Here is a 16,923-nt window from a genome sequence, read left to right on the forward strand (position 1 = left end):
GACTGGGGACGGACGACAGCAACGGCCCTCCAACCTCTGTGGCCCTGGGCGGTGCACTAGCCTCTGTGGGCGGTCAGCATGGAGGGCACCTTTGCGTGTGCCTGCTTGGCCGAGGTGGGATCTCACTACCGGTCAGAAAACCAGGGTGAGGACTGTGTCCTTCCTGGTGTGTTTGTCCCTAGATACTGCCGAAAACATGGGGGAGCCCGCCTGCTCTGCACCACCTCCCAGCCTGGAGTAGGATGGAGTTTGGAGAATGCCACCAGTATGCAGGGGACAGGGGAGTCACACCGACTCGTAATGCGTGTCGGCTGGAGGCCCCAGAAGATGTCCCCTGGAAGCTGCACAAGTGGCCTGACTTGGAAAAGGGTCTTTGTGATGAATTGAGTGGAGGATCTGAGATGAGGTCGTCCTGGGCTTAGGGCAGGCCGGAACCAAATGCCTGTGTCCTTCCCAGAGACAGAAAAGGACTCAGACACGGTAAAGGCCGCATGACTACAGGCAGAGGTCGGAGCAGTGCAGCTGCGAGTCCCTGGATGCCAATGCCCCAGGACCTGGGAAGGCCAGGAGGGACCTTCCCTGGGCCTTGGAGGCCAGCCCTGCAGCACCTGACCAAAGCAAAGAGAATCAGAGTCTGCTGTCCTCAGCCGCTGCTGTCGCCTCTGCTATGGCCACGCACACGCAGGGCTTCTCCAGGGAGGGCAGGGAGGCGCCCGGCCGCAGGAGTTTTCACTCTACATTCTGCCTGTTTGCAAACTACTGACACGACTTAAAATTGTAGAATAATGTTTAATAAGAATATTTAATGACATGAGAACAGGTTGGGGTGGGTTGGCTGGCACATGGGCCTGGGGCCCCATGCAGAAAGAGGTTAAGTGCCCCGGTGTGGGCAGAGGGGGTTCTGTGGGCTCAGGGGTTGGGAAGTCAGGGTGAGCAGGTCCTATAAGCTTGCTCACGCACCCTGGAAGGGCCCAGAAGAGGCCCTGTCACCACGGTGGTGCAAGGAGCCCGGGCAGCCTGGAGACCCTGTGCTCACCTTCTCTGTCCCCCCGACCTCACAGTGGGGGCCACTCTCTGACCCAGGACACCTAAATGCAGGGGGAGCTCTAGGACCCCAGGTGGCAGCACTGAGCCAGCAAAGGCAGGATGGTGTGGGCACTGGGGGGTCAGCAGGGTCAGGCAGCAGTGGAACTGCCTGTGGCAGAGACCTGCGGCGCGGCTGGCTGCTCACGGTGTTCCTGGAGGTGACGTGGAGGGGGAGCCACGGGAGGCCCCCCTGATCTGTATAAGCAGGAAGCTCTGGGCCAGGGAACGGTCGCCGTACCCGAATCCTAAAACAGTCACAGCTCCTCCATCAACTCCCAGACTAGCGCCGGTTCACAGACCCAGGCCCCCTGAGAGCTGGGGAGGCCAGTCCCCCCAGGGGAGGGAGCGGTCAGACCTGCAGGGCCTGGCGGGCACTGGCTCTGAACTGACAGCTCTGAACCATCCTGCAGGCTCAGACCCTGATGGGGTGGAGCAGTTTGAGTGGGGGGCTCCCAGAGGCAGGGTCCACGGCGTTGTAGGTAAGGCCTGCCTCAGGGAGTCCCCGCCCTGCCCTGCTCCCCCAGGTCTGCCTGCACGGGCAAACTGGCAGGACCCACACATCCTGGGCTCTGAGCCTCACCTGTCTCCAAAGTCAAAGGGTGGGCACCAAGCAGGAGGCTCCACCTCCAGGAACCTCCATGGAAACTAGACGCGCTGTTGGCCACCAAGTCAGCAGCTGCCTCAGAGAGGGTGCTGGGGGCAGGGGATTTGGCCTGAGGCTAAGATGGGGCACCTCCTGCCACAGAGACAGCCGTGCTGCAGCGCTGGTGCATCTCCGCGTTGGACATCCCGCGGATTCCCAGACACCAGAACTGACAGCGGCACCTCGTCTTGCCAGTGGGCCCGGCTGAGTGAAGGGTGCAGAAGCCGTGCCCTGGAGCATTCCACAGCCACCAAAACTTACGTTCTCCAAATATTTAATGCTTAGTTTAATTAGCAGCACCCCCGTGTGCCAGTGCTGGCTGAGAGACCCACAAACACCATTTAAACCTCTCCACAGCGCGGAAGGGCAGTCCCATCACCACCCCGTCGAGGACAAGCAACTGCTCCTCCGGAGACAGGCCCACGCCACCAACTGATGCTGGTCAGGTTGGGAGACTGAGACCCAGGGCAGGAAGTGAGGGGTGCAGGAGCTTGGGTGGGGTCTGAGGGGGAGCGAGTCACCTGCTCTGGAAACCCCCTCAGGCCCCAGGGCCTCCAGGGGCGACTCACCCAGAAGCCCACTGTGCAGAGAAGGACCTCGACCGCAGGCTGATGTGCTCAAAGAAATAGCCCAAAGCCAGTGCCGGAGACAGTGTGGGACATCGAACCTTGTGCACTGCTGGTGGGAGTGCAGTTTTAGGTTATGTACGTTTTACATAATAAAAAAATAAAATTTTTTGAAAAGAGTTTAAGTAATAAATCTAAAATGCAGGCCAGAGCAGTCAGCACCCAACTGTGACCCCCGCAAGGGGTGTGCAGTGGGGAAGAGGGGGCCTGGCTACAACAGGGTCCTTGCTTGCTGAGAACTGTCACTTTGCCCCCCTGTGGCCTCTGCACCAGCCATGCCAGTGGGAGCCAGCGGGAGGGGCAGATCCCTGCTCCGCCTCCTGTGAAGCCAGAGTTGTGCTCACAGGCCCCCCAAGGGTCTCAGGCACTCAAGGGAACATGGGCCAAGGGGGCGGGGAGCTGAGATGATTCATTGCCCGAGAATATTACAAGGGGCGCCCAGCTGGGCATCAGTGGCCAGGTGAGGCCTCAGCCTGGTGGCACCCAGCAGGGGGCTGAAGACGCTTTGAACCAACACAGGGCATTTCTGCCTCAATAGACCATCATCTTCCTCAGTCCCAGACGAGGGAGCCCGTGGAAAGGATGAGCCACTGGCCACAGGCCCAGCTGGGGGCCAGCTAACGGCCAAGCAGCCCCAGGCATGCCCTGCATCTCTGGGCCTTAGCCTCCCCACCTGGACACAGGTGGCCTCTCCAGGCCTGTGCCCGGCTGTTGGGTGCGGTGGGCCCTGGGCTCAGGGTGGCAGTGGAGGGCCTCCAGGGCAGCCCAGCCCCCACACCACCCGTGGAGGAGCCTGGAGACTGAAGGAACAAACAAGGAGCTGGTTCCTGGGAAGGCCTGACAGCTGGAGGCCAGGCTCAGGGGAAGTCCCCAGGCAGTGGGGGGTCAGCGGTCCACACCGAGGCCCCTGCCCCTCCTGGTTTATGGCCAGGTCCTGTTGCAGGCCCAGGGCCAGGGCCCCAGCCCTTCCTCCTTCCGGCATCTTCTGGGAACCAGCCAGGGCTGCAGGAACGCAGAGGTCACAGAGCCAAGAGGCCCTGCCCAGGAGCGGCGTTTGCTTCTTATTTCCCGGGGGTGGAGGACAGGCAGTGGCCCCATGTCAAATCCCAGAATCAGGGCAGTGGGCTGGGCTGCAGAAAGAATAAGGCACCCCTGGCCCAGCTGCCCCTGGCCAGGGTGGGCATGCTGAGTGGCATCTGGGATATGGCCAGAGAGGGCTGGGGCCCAGAACCTACCTGTGTGCCAGGTGGTCTCACACTAGGATACAGCTGCCCTGTGCTCCCATATATTCCATCACACAGGCAGGGTGTGTGGTGGGGGGAGATGGAGGGAGGGGCAGGAGAATTGGGGGATCCAGAGCCCCTGGGTGGAGGCCACCAGACATCTCAGGGTGGGCAGGCCCCCTGCTGGAGCCCCGCAGCCCAGCCATATGCAAGGCCCCCTGGGGAGTGGTCTCCAGGCCCAGTGGGGGTGGAGAGGGCTTTGTCCTCGTTCAGCGGGCTCCCAGGTCCCTGCAGCAGCCCCACCAGGCGCCCTGGGGACACCAAGCAGTGGGTTGACAGGACCGGAGGGGAAAGAAGGGGAGTGGGGGGGAGCACAGCCCATGGCCTCCCCTCCCCCGGGGTACAAATGTTCCTGTGGGGTCTGGAGCCACAGGTCCTCACTAGCCCTTCACAGCCTCCCACCCTCAGCAGGGCGTACATACACCTGGAACTCGATAAAAGCTTGTGGCTGTTGATGGTAGAGGGTGGTTACATTGCACACTCTGTGGCATTTCCATGCCCTGTGTGGGTTGCCACTTCCAGCCCCCACCCATGCCCTCTGGCTAGCTGCCAGGGAAGGGGTAAGTCCTGTTGGGGGCCCCCTAACATGGGCAGGGCTGTAGGCTGGGGCTCAGGAACCAGGGAGGAGGCCCACTAAGTCCCCAGCAGCGGGTGAGGCAGAAACTGAACATCACCCTCTGGGGGACCGATCGCCATGGAGGGGTCTGCCCCTTAGGAAACAGGTGGCAACCTAGGGAATGCCAGCCCGGGAGGGCTGCATGAAGAGGAGTGCACGCCTGGCTTGGGGGCCTAGGGGCCTGCGGCGAGGCACTGCCCTTCGGCTGCCCCAACAGCAGCACCAAGCAGGGTGCCCACCCAGATGACCCTGGGCTCAAGAGGCCCGTGCAGGCAAGGCCCTGAGTGGGTGTGACCTCAGCTTGCCCTCTTCCCCGTCTGCAGGAGAGTAAGGAAGCACCTGTCACCTACCAGGGGCAGAGCTGGATAGGACAGGCCAGCCTCTGGCCACCAGGATGCCTCCCAGACTGAACAGGGCCTGCTGCCAGGCAGTGGGAGTTGGGACCCCAGCCCGGAGCTCAAGATACAAGTCTCTGGCCCAGGCCTGAGGGGCCTTTGGGAGGGTCCCCTCCCTGGGGCTGGGGGATGGGGAGGAAGGCCAGCAAGCCCCCCCACCACGTGGCCTGACACCCCCACTGAGACCACGGCTTGGCCTGCACCGACTGCACAGGGGCCCTTTGGGGGTGTGCGTGGTGACCTGGGGCCCCTCAAGAAGCCAGGAGCCAGTCGGGTGTGGGGACCAGCCTCCACCCAAGGGAAGTCGTCACCAGGCCAACCCCAGACGCCCTGGCCAGGCCACACCCCCACTGGGCATCTAGAAATGTGTGGTGGGCAGGGAGCCCCTGCCTTGCTCTCCAGAAATCCTGATTCTCAAGAAGCAGGCCCGGGGGGCCAGCGGGAACTTGTGGCAGCCACATGCCCTCTCTCATGGGGAAGCAGGACGGAGGGATCTGACCCAAGCTGGGCGACAGGCTCCAAGGGAGCAGGGGGTGGGGGACAGCTATAGAGATGAAGCTGTGAGGTGGGGGGGTCCCCAGGGCCAGGGTGCCTCCCAACTTCCCAGGCAGATGCTGCGGCAGCCCCCATTCCTGAGTCCTTGCTGAGCAGGTTCCCTGAGGGGCTGGAGGATGGGGGACCTCCCTCTGACCTCCAGGCAGTCATTCCAACCATGCTAGCCGGGCCATGTGGCCAGAGTCAGGGGGGGTCTGTGAGCAGTCGGAGTGGGACTGACCTCCTGGGTCTGGGGTCCCCAGCAGGAGTGGCCCCTTCTGAACACTTGCAAGACAGGAGGGTCCACAAAACCACGGAGAACTTGGGGGCCACCAGGGAGCCCCACAGGCAGAGGTCCTGCGAACTGGAGCAGCCCTGGCTCCCACTGCCGGCCCTGGATTCTCTGCTGGGTGCTGGGGCTCCTGCGGCAGCTGGGCAGGGACCCAGACCCCCTACCCTGCCCCAGAGTCTTGCCAAGCAGAGCCACTCTGGTCAGACCCCAGGCCTGCTGGTGTGACTGCCAACATCTGTCAGCAGGTGGCGTCTCCGGTGCTGGCACTCTGTGGGGGGGAATACGTGTGTGCAGGGCTGGGCTATGCATGTGTGTGTGTGTATTTGAGCCCATGTGTGTGACCACGTGAGCATGTGAGGAGTGGGACCCCCATATGTGTGAGCAGTGAGTGTGTGAGCTGGGGACTGAGTGTGTGTGGGTGAGGTGTGTGTACCTACCCACCTGGCGAGGTCATGTACATGTGGGCATCACTGGGTACAGGGACCCAGTGACCAGCAGCCCTGCTCCTCCTCTCGAGACCCCCGGAGGGCCATCCTCCTAGGCAGTGCAGCCTCACCACCCCTGGTCCCCTAGTCCCACTGCTACCTGGACTCACCTTTGTGTCTGCACTGTGGGGCCCCGAGGAGCCCCGGGGGAGCCTGCTCCAGCTGCCTGCAGTCCCAGGCATTCTGTGGGGTACCACACACCCACAAGACTTGGTGTGTCCTCCACGTGAGCTCGAGGGGACTGGCCCCTCCACTCCCACCCTGTATGACCTTGGTGGTGGTGCGCAGCTCTGTGCCTCAGTTTCCCTATCTGCACATAGGGACAGTAGCTGTCTCCCTGCAGTAAATATACAGTAATGGCTAGGAACACCAGTCATCTCCACGCAAGGAACCCTTGGCTCTGAGGGTCACACTCAGTGGGGACTGTCCCCAGCTGGTCAGCCCGCACCCCCTGTCATGGCCCTGGGCCCTTCCTACCTGGCCCTACCCACCTGTGAACCTACTGGTGGAAATTCCTCAGATTCAGACTGATAAGCAGCATGAGAGGCTGACAGCTTCCCTTCTCAAGAGAGAGGACCCAGCCCCACCCAGAGGTCCTGGGAGCTGGCCTGCAGCCCCAAGAAAGCCCTTTATGATCAGGCTACCTGGGGGTTGCTGGGCCTAGGCCCCTCCCAGGGAAGCCAGGGGCTGGAATGAAGGCAGAAGGGCAGCTGGACCCTGGGGCCGGGGACGCATGAGCACTGGAACACAGGCCGGAGGGATGGGAAGTGCCAGCTCTGGGTGGGGAGGGGTGGGACCCCGCCTGCAGCTGGCCACAGTGAGGCTGGTCAACCAGCGTCTGCACCTCCTTCCCCCAGAATGGGAGCCTGTCCTCCCCATGCATGGGCACATCTGGCCTGTACAGTGTCCACAGGCTCCCAGTCTCTGTACAGGACAGCATCCAGTGTCCCGTGGTGGCCCCCAGGAAGTGCCAGAGCAGGACCCGGGACCAGGGTCAGTGACGCAGCACAGCTGGAGCAGGGACGCGGTGGCCACCTGCGGCCATGCGCACAGGCCTCGAGGAAGCGGATGTGGCCTTTGACCAGCAGATTACAGAGCTGGCCAAGTGGGAAAGTCAACATAAGCTCTCAAGGAGCAGCTGGTTGTTACCTGCCCTGCCTGTCAAACCTGCACAGGGTCAGCAGCCAGGGGGTGAGGCTGGGTAGGCAGCAGCTGGCCACAGACATCGCGGGGTGGCCGGCCAGGACAGCTATAGTGGCTGTCGCATTATTATTATCATCACTCCTGGAAGCCCACCCATGACTTGCAGGCTGTGAGTGACCCAGTGAGGCTGGGGGCCAGAGGGCAAGGCCCAGGTCTGGGGGTACCACATTCATCTCAGCGAAACCCAGGAGGGGCAGGGGGGACTCTTACCCTGGGGGTGGTCCATGGAACAGCAGCCAAGAGGCCTGAGGCACGGAGGCCTGGCCCAGAGGGCGCACGCACCACAGGGACCCGGGACCCACCTTCAGCACACGGGGGCCTGGATCCCCAACAACACCCCCACAGGGCCTCCTGAGATGGGCCTCTCCTTTGCTGACAAAGGCCCATGGTGTCTGCATGACAGAGGATGGGGGCCGAGGCTCTGGGAAGGACAAGCCTGTCCAAGCCCATTGCCTGTATGGACAGAAAGCATGCACGACACAGCCCCAGGAATGAAGCTTCCAGAAAGCAGCAGACTCCTATATCGCAGATGCCTATGAAAACCCTCCACATAACAGCGTGCAATGGTGCTGCCTTGTGCCCCCAAATTCACATTCTGAGGACCCCCAGGACGTCAGAACAGGACCTCATTTGGAAACAGGGTCATTGAAATAGGAGATGGCTTAGATGAGATGATCAGGGTGGGCCTGTTGGGGGGAGTTTGATTCAGAGACGCAGGGAAGTCAGAGGACAAGGTGAGGAGGGAATTCATTAACGGGAGAGTGTTAGGGAATGACGGAGTAGAATAACAAAGGATGTTCATTGGACAGCTACACAGCATGGGGCACCTCCCCGTATCCAGGCTGACTCCTCGAGCCAGGGTCACCTGGCGTCCAGTGTTCTGCACGGCGTGGGAACTGAGTCCCGACCACCCCAGGATTTGGGGGGCCGCAGAGCAACGGACAGAGTGAGATTATGTTCTGCGAACTTCCTATAGGTAAAGAAAGGAGACTTTCAGGCAGGCTACTGAAGAACAGGACCTTAAACGGCAGTTCCGGGTCACCCAGACGATGGTTATTTGCAAGCCCGCACCTGAGTCTCAGCGGCCCCTCCCTGCTCGTCTGAGACAGGACCGAGAGAGGGAAGGTTTGAGCTGAAATCCGGGGGATTAGAATGAAAAAGCGAAGTAACAAGGACACTTACCACTGCGAAAGCGCAGCCCGAAAACAGCTAAGTTGAACAGTGAAAAGTTTATTTAAGGCAAAAAGGAACACACTCGGAGAAAGGGGAGTGTGGGCTGCCCCAGAGAAGAAGCACCCCTAAAAGACTGGGTAAAAGGTAAAGCCACGCACTTAGGAAGTGCGGGCGACCTCAGAGAGAGGAGCGCCCTGAGAGGTTGGGGGTTCCCCCTTTTAAGGACTTTTTTCAGGAATGTGACAAAGGGCTGGAGGTGCAGACTTGTTAAGTGGTCCCTAAATGTTTAAAATTAACACAAGAAATGTACTGCTCTGAGATAACTGGTGTCTTGGTCCAGGAACTTTCAAAAAAGACTGCCTGCCCTGCCCGAGGTGGGTGGGCTGTTATTGCTTGTTAGCTAATAAGTATGTTATTACTTTTCAACTAATTGGATTTTAAAATGCAATTTTATGTTTAAGATGGGATTCTTCCTGTTTTTACTACATTGTTTATGACTGGGCTTTCTTGCCATATTAATTGCCCAGGTTGTAAATTACTTGATTAGGGCTGGAGGAGGAAAAGCAGCATCTGGGTAAAGTTAAAAAAAAAATAAGATGGGCCTTTTAGCAGGCTAAAGTAAATCTGACAATAGCATGATCTAATTGACACAGTGAAGGGACACCTGTGTGCCCAGGCCTCTTCCTTCCCTGGGGAGTAGTCACACTTCCAAGCCAAGTTGCTCCTGGCTTTCTTGAGCTTTAACTGATTAACTCATTAACTCTGGGTCTTTTCTGGCTCTCTAACTTTAACGGGTTAACTTTCTGAGTGACTTTTAGTGGGCTTTCCTGGTCTTATTCTCTTTCTACTCCACTAATGTCTATTTTCCTGCCTAACAGGCCCCAATCTAATATGACAGGGGTCTTGATAAACAGGGACAATCTTGTTGGGGAGGCCACGTGAAGGTGGAGGTAGAGATGGGTGGTGTGTCTACAGGACCAGGAACCCCACAGATGGCTGGAGCCCGCCAGCAGCTGGCGGAGGCCCGGCCCACATGCCCATGGCTCAGAGGGAAGCAGTGCACCCATGCCTGGGGCAGGACTGGGGCCACGAGTTCCTGCTGGTTAAGCCACCCAGGAAAAGCAACCACGGGGGTCACGACGGTGCTGCCTCCCGCCTCCGCGGGACAGCGGGAGCCGGGAGGGGTGCTCTGAAGTTCTGAGAGCTGGCAGGCCGTGGGTCTGGACAGAGGGACTCCATGGGCAGTGCTGATCTTCTCGCCACTCTTCTGCATTTCTCCACATTTCAGTTAGTGACCGTGCACCACACCATAATGTTTTTTAACTTAGACTCCATCTCACCAAGGACTTTCACTGCCAGCAGAGGAACAGACGTTGGATTCACTGTCCTGCCTGAAACACCTGACAGCTTTCAACAAGGAACAGCGAGTGGTCCCAGGAGAGATAGGAAGCCCTTGAGGGGCCTACAGTCTCCCAGGGCCCTGCCTTGAGAGCTTCCAGCACGCAGTGTTGGGGGGATGCCAGGAGGAGCTCAGCTGAGACCCTGGGAAGAACCAGAGAGGATGGGATGCCAGAGAGGGCGACGCCGCACCAAGCGAGCCCTGAAGACAGGCAGGAGGCCCCCATGCACCCCCCCGACCAGGACGCCTGCATGAGAGGGACAGGCTTACCCGAGGCAGAAATAGTGCCTGTGCCCTGACACAGAGAACCGTCAGGATGGCGGAGCAGTGAGCACAACGCTCTGCAGGGCCCTGCCCAGACTGCGCGCCACTCCGATCCCACCTAACAGTCCACGAGAATAAGATCCAACAGGACAAGACCACTTCCACTTCCAAGGGCCTTAACTGCTTCCTGGACACAGCTCGAGATGGACAGGACACAGAAACATCCGGCCTCCACAAGGTAAAAGTCACCAGATCTGGCATCCATTCAAAGACAGAGCAGCAGGAAGGAAAAGAAAAAGGACACTTGGCCCCATAATCAGGAGACAGATGTTACGCAGAGCTGTGCAAGATGTGAAAAAGACCCAAATCCCAATTCTAGAGGTGAAAACGGCCGTGTAGGAGATGGAGGGGAATTAACAGCAGACTGGCGAGCAGAAGCTCAGTGAACCCGGAGACACAGCGACAGCAGCTTGAAACACAGGACGGGGAAGCCAGACGTCCAGGCTCGTGAAAGAGTTGTGGGTGACGTTATGCAAACATGTGAGTAACTGTTCCATAGAGGGGAGGCACAGAACAAGCTAAAGTGATGACGGACAGAATGTGTCCAAATTAACAAAAGCCAGAAACTCCCAGGTGTGAAATGCTCACTAGCCCCAAGTACAGGAAACATGAAGAAAACTAGACCCAGACCAATTATCCAGTTGCTCAAAACCAGTGATAAAAAGGAAATCTTAAAATAAACCAGACAGGGTGTCCTGTAACACAGGAGAAACACAGAAGATGAAGTCTGGCTGTTCCGTCAGAAGCCAGGCAAGGGGGACACAGCAGGGTTATGTCTGTCAAATACAAAAAGAAGCTGTCATCCTAGACAAATGCCTTCCAAAACGCAAGGTAAAACGAGGGCAGGACCCTTGCACGGCCCGGGTAACAGGCGTTGAGGGCGGGCTGCCAGAGAACCACCCCAGACAGTCCCAGGGGCCCAGAGCAGGGAAACGGATCCCTGCTGGGATAACAGTGTAAAGTTTTATTATTTAAGTCTCTTTAAAAGACAATGGGCCTACATCCTGCCTAAAGCAATCTATAGATTCAATGCAATTCCTATCAAAATACCAACAGCATTCTTCAACGAACTAGAGAAAATCATCCTAAAATTCATATGGAACCACAAAAGACCTCAGATAGCCAAAGCAATCCTGAGAAGGAAGAATAAAGCTGGGGAATTACGCTCCCCAACTTCAAGCTCTACTACAAAGCCATAGTAATCAAGACAATTTGGTAGTGGCACAAGAACAGACCCATAGACCAATGGAACAGACTAGAGAGCCCTGATAAAAACCCAACCATATATGGTCAATTAATATATGATAAAGGAGCCATGGACATACAATGGGGAAATGACAGCCTCTTCAACAGCTGGTGTTGGCAAAACTGGACAGCTACATGCAAGAGAATGAACTGGGTTATTGTTTAACCCCATACAGGAAAGTAAACTCAAAATGTATCAAAGACTTGAATGTAAGTCATGAAACCATAAAACTCTTAGAAGACAACATAGGCAAACATCTCCTGAATATAAACACGAGCAACTTCTTCCTGAACCCATCTCCTCGAGCAAGGGAAACAAAAGCAAAAATGAACTCATGGGACTACATCAAACTAAAAAGGTTTTGTACAGCAAAGGACATCATCAACAAAACAAAAAGGCATCCTACAGTATGGAAGAATATCTTTGTAAATGACATATCCGACAAGGGGTTAACATCCAAAATATATAAAGAACTTACACACCTCAACACCCAAAAAGCAAATAACCTGATTAACAAATGGGCAGAGGGTATGAAGAGACAGTTCTCCGAAGAAGAAATTCAGATGGCCAACAGGCACATGAAAAGATGCTCCACAACACTAATCATCAGGGAAATGCAAATTAAAATCACAATGAGATATCACCTCACACCAGTAAGGATGGCCAGCATCGAAAACACTAAGAACAACAAATGTTGGCGAGGTTGTGGAGAAAAGGGAACCCTCCTACACTGCTGGTGAAAATGTAAGCTAGTTCAACCATTGTGGAAAGCAATATGGAGGTTCCTCAAAAAACTAAAAATAAAAATACCATTTGACCCGGGAATCCCACTCCTAGGAATATACCCAAAGAATACAACTTCTCAGATTCAAAAAGACATATGCACCCCTATGTTCATCGCAGCACTTTTTATAATAGCCAAGATATGGAAGCACCCTAAGTGTCCATCAGTACATGAATGGATAAAGAAGAGATGGTACATATACACAATGGAATACTATTCAGCTATAAGAAAGAAACAAATCCTACCATTTGCCACAACATGGATGGAGCTGGAGGACATTATGCTCAGTGAAATAAGCCAAGCAGAGAAAGACAAATACCAAATGATTTCTCTCATTTGTGGAGTGTAACAATGAGGCAAAACTGAAGGAACAAAATGGCAGCAGACTCACAGACTCCAAGAATGAACTAGTGGTTACCAAAGGGGAGGGGTGTGGGAGGGCGGGTGGGGAGGGACGGAGAAGGGGACTGAGGGGTATTATGTTTAGTACACATGGTGTGGGGGATCCCGGGGAGAACAGTGTATCACAGAGAAGGGACATAGTGGGTCTCTGGCAATTTGCTGCACTGATGGACAGTGACTGCACTGGGGTGTGGGTGGGGACTTGATAATATGGATAAATGTAGTAACCACATTGTTTTTTCATGTGAAAGCTTCATAAGAGTGTATATCATCATACCTTAATAAAAAATTTAAAAAAAAATAGACAACGGGCCTAGTAACTGTTCTGCATGGTGTCCATAGGGCCTCGGTGCATGAAGGCAGTGCCGGCCCTCAGTGAGGGTCAGTGTACAAACACTGAAACCTGACGCGCTGCTAAAGTAAGATGACAAACAAGGACATAAACCGAACCATGAAGAAACAGATCCAAAGAAGGCAGAGAGGAAAGGAGGGGAGCAGGTGGAAGAAACTGACAAGCCGCCCCATCCAGGCACTTTGTTGTTGCAGCCCAACCAGACACCCCCATGAGAACACCCCGACGTGACCGCCAGTGTGACCACCGGGTCCAGGGCCAGCGTCAGACTCCAGAAGTGCCCCAGCCTACCCGTGGTCACCACCACCTGGCCACCAGCGCCCAGGGTCACACAGATGGTGGCCTGTGTCCCCCCACCAGAGAGCAAACACCTGGTAACCCACCACCTACGTGCTCAGAATGCAAAGGCAGCCCAGATAACCGCCGCCCCAGCCAAACCCCAAACCCACTTGGCCAGCTTTTTCTGTTTGCTTTTCACTCCACGTCCACTGGCCATCAGCATCACGCTAGCATGGGAGGGCCCTTTTAGCCAGTGGGGCAGAGAGGGTCTGGAGGTGCAGGGTAAGTGCCCACCAGCCTCTTGCAGAGCCCTCTCTCTGGGGTCAGTGTCCCTCCCAGCACCTCGCCTGTGGTGCTGGCTCTCTGGTTGCACTGTTGCCCCAGCAGCTCAGGATGAGGGTCTAGAAAGGCTAAGAAGCAGGATTTTGCCTAAGGTGGACAGGAGGCAGGAGAGAAGAGAGGTGAGGGTCTGGGATGTGGGAACCGGGGAGAGCCTGGGGCATAACTCGTCTGTGGCTCCTGGGGAGGGTGCGTGTCTTGGGGGAGCAGGGGCTGCAGATCGCCAGCAGGGCTCAGGAAGGACACCAGGTGAGCAGCCCCTGCAGGACAGTCAGCCTGCTGGGACTCCAGACACACAGCTCAGCCCAGGGCCCTGAGGAAGGGAGGGGCTGGGTGGGCAGGCTACTCTGACTCCAGGCCTGCGGTCCCCCCTCTGACCTCCAGGAAATCTTAATTCTGACCACTCCAGGCTCCGGTCCACACCATCTCTCCAGGCAGTGGGTGCCCCTGGAATGGGCCCAGCTCTCAGGCTGCCCACTGGACCCAGGCTGGGGGCAATGGCCATGGTCCCCACCCCATACTCCCAATCTGGCAAAGGGTCAGTCCAGGCTGAACCCTCAGCCTTGCCCTTGACCCCAGAAGTCCAGGACATCCCACTTTGCACCCTGACTCAGCAGGAAATCACATGGCCATGGGTCCCATTGCTGGCAGCTTTTAATGCCTAAATGCCACCTGCCCACTCCTCAGATAGGTGATGGCAGCTGGCCAGGCCAGGGTCTGGCTGCCACAGAGGCCAGAGCCCACTCCCATGTTGAAATATTCCCCCAGTGCACCCGGAACCCGCAGCTTCCAGTCCTTTGATCTGGTGATTAGTGGGGCCAAGCCTCAGGGGGTTTGCCTCCCACCTGCCATCCCTCCTAAAATGGCACACCAGACAGGTGGGGCCCAGAGGGGTGGGCCTGCCTGTGTGTCCACTGGCGCCTCCAAAAACCAAAGTCCAGCAAACCCAGGCTTGGGAGCTTCTTGCCCATGATGGACACCAGGCCTCACACCTATTCCAGAGCTTTCTGGAAGCAACTGCCACCAGAGAATGCCAATATCCTCATCCAGGTTCCAAGTGAAGGTGTCAGGGCTGCCTGGAGAAGCACCATCTAAGGGACAGTGCCCACCCTCTCAACTGAACCAGGAAGCTGGAAAAGGCATGCAGGGCCCCTATCCCTGGACACTGGGCTCTGTGCTAGGAGTTGGCACAGGGCAGACTTCAGGCCCCCAGGCCCACCTGGGGTGACTGGTGCTGCTTGGGACTGGCTTCACAGACAGGGTGAGGCCAGAGGTCTGAACTGGGGCACAAGGGTGGACAATCGGCCCGTTGTCTGGACCGCGGATTCTGCTTCCCAAGCCAGCCAGCGGGATGCCTTTATCGCCAAGATTGCTCGGAACAATGGCAGCACACACGCTTATCACCCACTGTTTGCCCAGCACGCCCAAGTGTTCCCAGATCTGCACACAAGCACCATGTTCTGTGATTTCCCGCCAAACCAGTGTGTGGAAAAGGAAACACACTTTGGGGATGGAGCCTTGCTGGGATGGAGCCCAAGTGGGACACCAGAAACATGGCAGGGCCAAAGCCGTCCAATATCTGCAGCCCAGGAGACTAACCAGCCTGCGGTGATAGATCCTGGAACGCACACGGCAATTTTTCCAGGAAACTGAACTGAGTCTCACACACACGCCTATGCATGTGATCCGGTCCAGATCCTGCAGGCAGCCCTGCTGCAGTCTGGGTGACATCCGACCAGCCAGGACACAGCTGAGCCCTGCAGCTGCTGGGGTAACTCTGGGGACCCCTCCTTGAGCCCAGAAGTGTCCTCAAGACCACAGTTCCTCCCTCCAGCTCCATCCTTCTCTCATCCCCTCGTGTCCTGAGGTGCTGGGACACATGGAGTGCAGGCTGATGGGCTGTGGGGCTAGGCAACAGCACTTGACATGCAGGGTCCATAAGCAGAAGTGGACAGAGGCATGGTCAGCAGAGAGAGGAGCCAAGGAGTGCCTGGAGGGGCTGTGTGAAGGGCACCACAAGCAGCCCATGCAAGGCCCTGTGGCTGGGTACCTGCTGGGGTGGCAGCAAGCAGGCACAGGCTGGGTGGAGCAGGTAAAGCAGCTGGGGCCCTGCAGAGGGATGGGGTATGGGCCATCAGAGAACAAGGCCTGGGGCTCCATTCCACTGCCCACCCAGGCTGCAGGGGACACCAGGGAACAGCCCCGCCTGGCCCCACTAGAGCCTGGCCGGCCCACTGCAGCTGCCCCGAGGCCCCAGAGTGCTTTACCTGCTGGGAGATGACCCCGTGAGTGCGGGGCAGGCAGCCTCAGCGTGTTTCCACCAGGAGTCTTGGCCTTCTCCTTCTCCTGTTATTCTGTGGGCCTGACTCGGCACCCCCAGTGCCCCACATCGGGCACTTGTCCCTTGTCCCTGTAGGGCCTGCCCCTACCCATCAGGGCCTACATTCAGTGCTCTACGGGACCTCTGTGGGGTGTGAGCTCTCTGAAGACGGGGAGCCTCACAGCAGCCCCACACGGGGCCTAGACCCATGCCAGACACAGCCCGCCTGTGTGACCAGCTCACTGTAGCAGCCCCACCCCAGATCTGTATCTGCCCCAGCCTCTCGGCCCTCCTCGGCTTCGGGTTCCCTTCCCGAGGGGCCACTGAGGGCACTCCGGAGAAACACCAGAGCAGAATGGGGAACCTTCCACCCTCCTGGCCTGGGCTCAGCACCCGAGGGTCAGCAGCTCAAGAAGACCAGTTTTCCATTAAAACTAAAGTCTGTTCAACATAAATACGAGATACCTGCTGCCTCTGTGTGGCAGGGTCTCTAGAGCTGGGTGGGCAGCCTGCATCAGGCCACGCGGGGCTCTGTGGGCTGTAGGGCAGGCACAGCCCCATGGGGGAGCCAGCCTGGGGAAGGTCCTCAGTGGGGGGAGCCCAGGGACCATGCATCCTGAGTCTCCATGGGGCCAGAACCACCCTTGGGAAAGGGGAACCCCATGGGCCCCCATGTGGGCTCCCACTGGGACCAAGCTGCCCTGGAGAGCAGAGACCCACACCTGCTTCCCGACTACAAGACGGTCCTATGGAGAACTCAAAAAACACTCGTGTCCCCAGGCATGATCCTTGCCTTATCATGACCCTCACTGAACCTGACCTGGCCCTCAATCTCCCTCCCCCTGACCATAACCCCCAACGCACTGGCCTGTGACCCACCAGCCCCGCCCAATCCTTGATCGCCAAGCCACCCCAGAGATGGGCAGCCCCCTGAGGCTACCCACCCCTGCTCCTGAGACAAGCAGCTCAGAGCCCTGGTGGGGTGGGGGAAAGAAAACTAACTGAGGGCCCCCGGGGGCAGCATGACACCCCACCCCAGGAAGCTGCTTGAGGAGGATCTCCAGGAGCAAGCTGGCCCGCCGAGGCCCTACAGCTGGGATGTGGTGTCCTGGGCCCCGAGGCCCGCTGCCCATCCTGATGAT

The sequence above is a fragment of the Manis javanica genome, chromosome 11, assembly GCF_040802235.1.
Source record: "Manis javanica isolate MJ-LG chromosome 11, MJ_LKY, whole genome shotgun sequence".
NCBI lineage: Eukaryota > Metazoa > Chordata > Mammalia > Pholidota > Manidae > Manis > Manis javanica.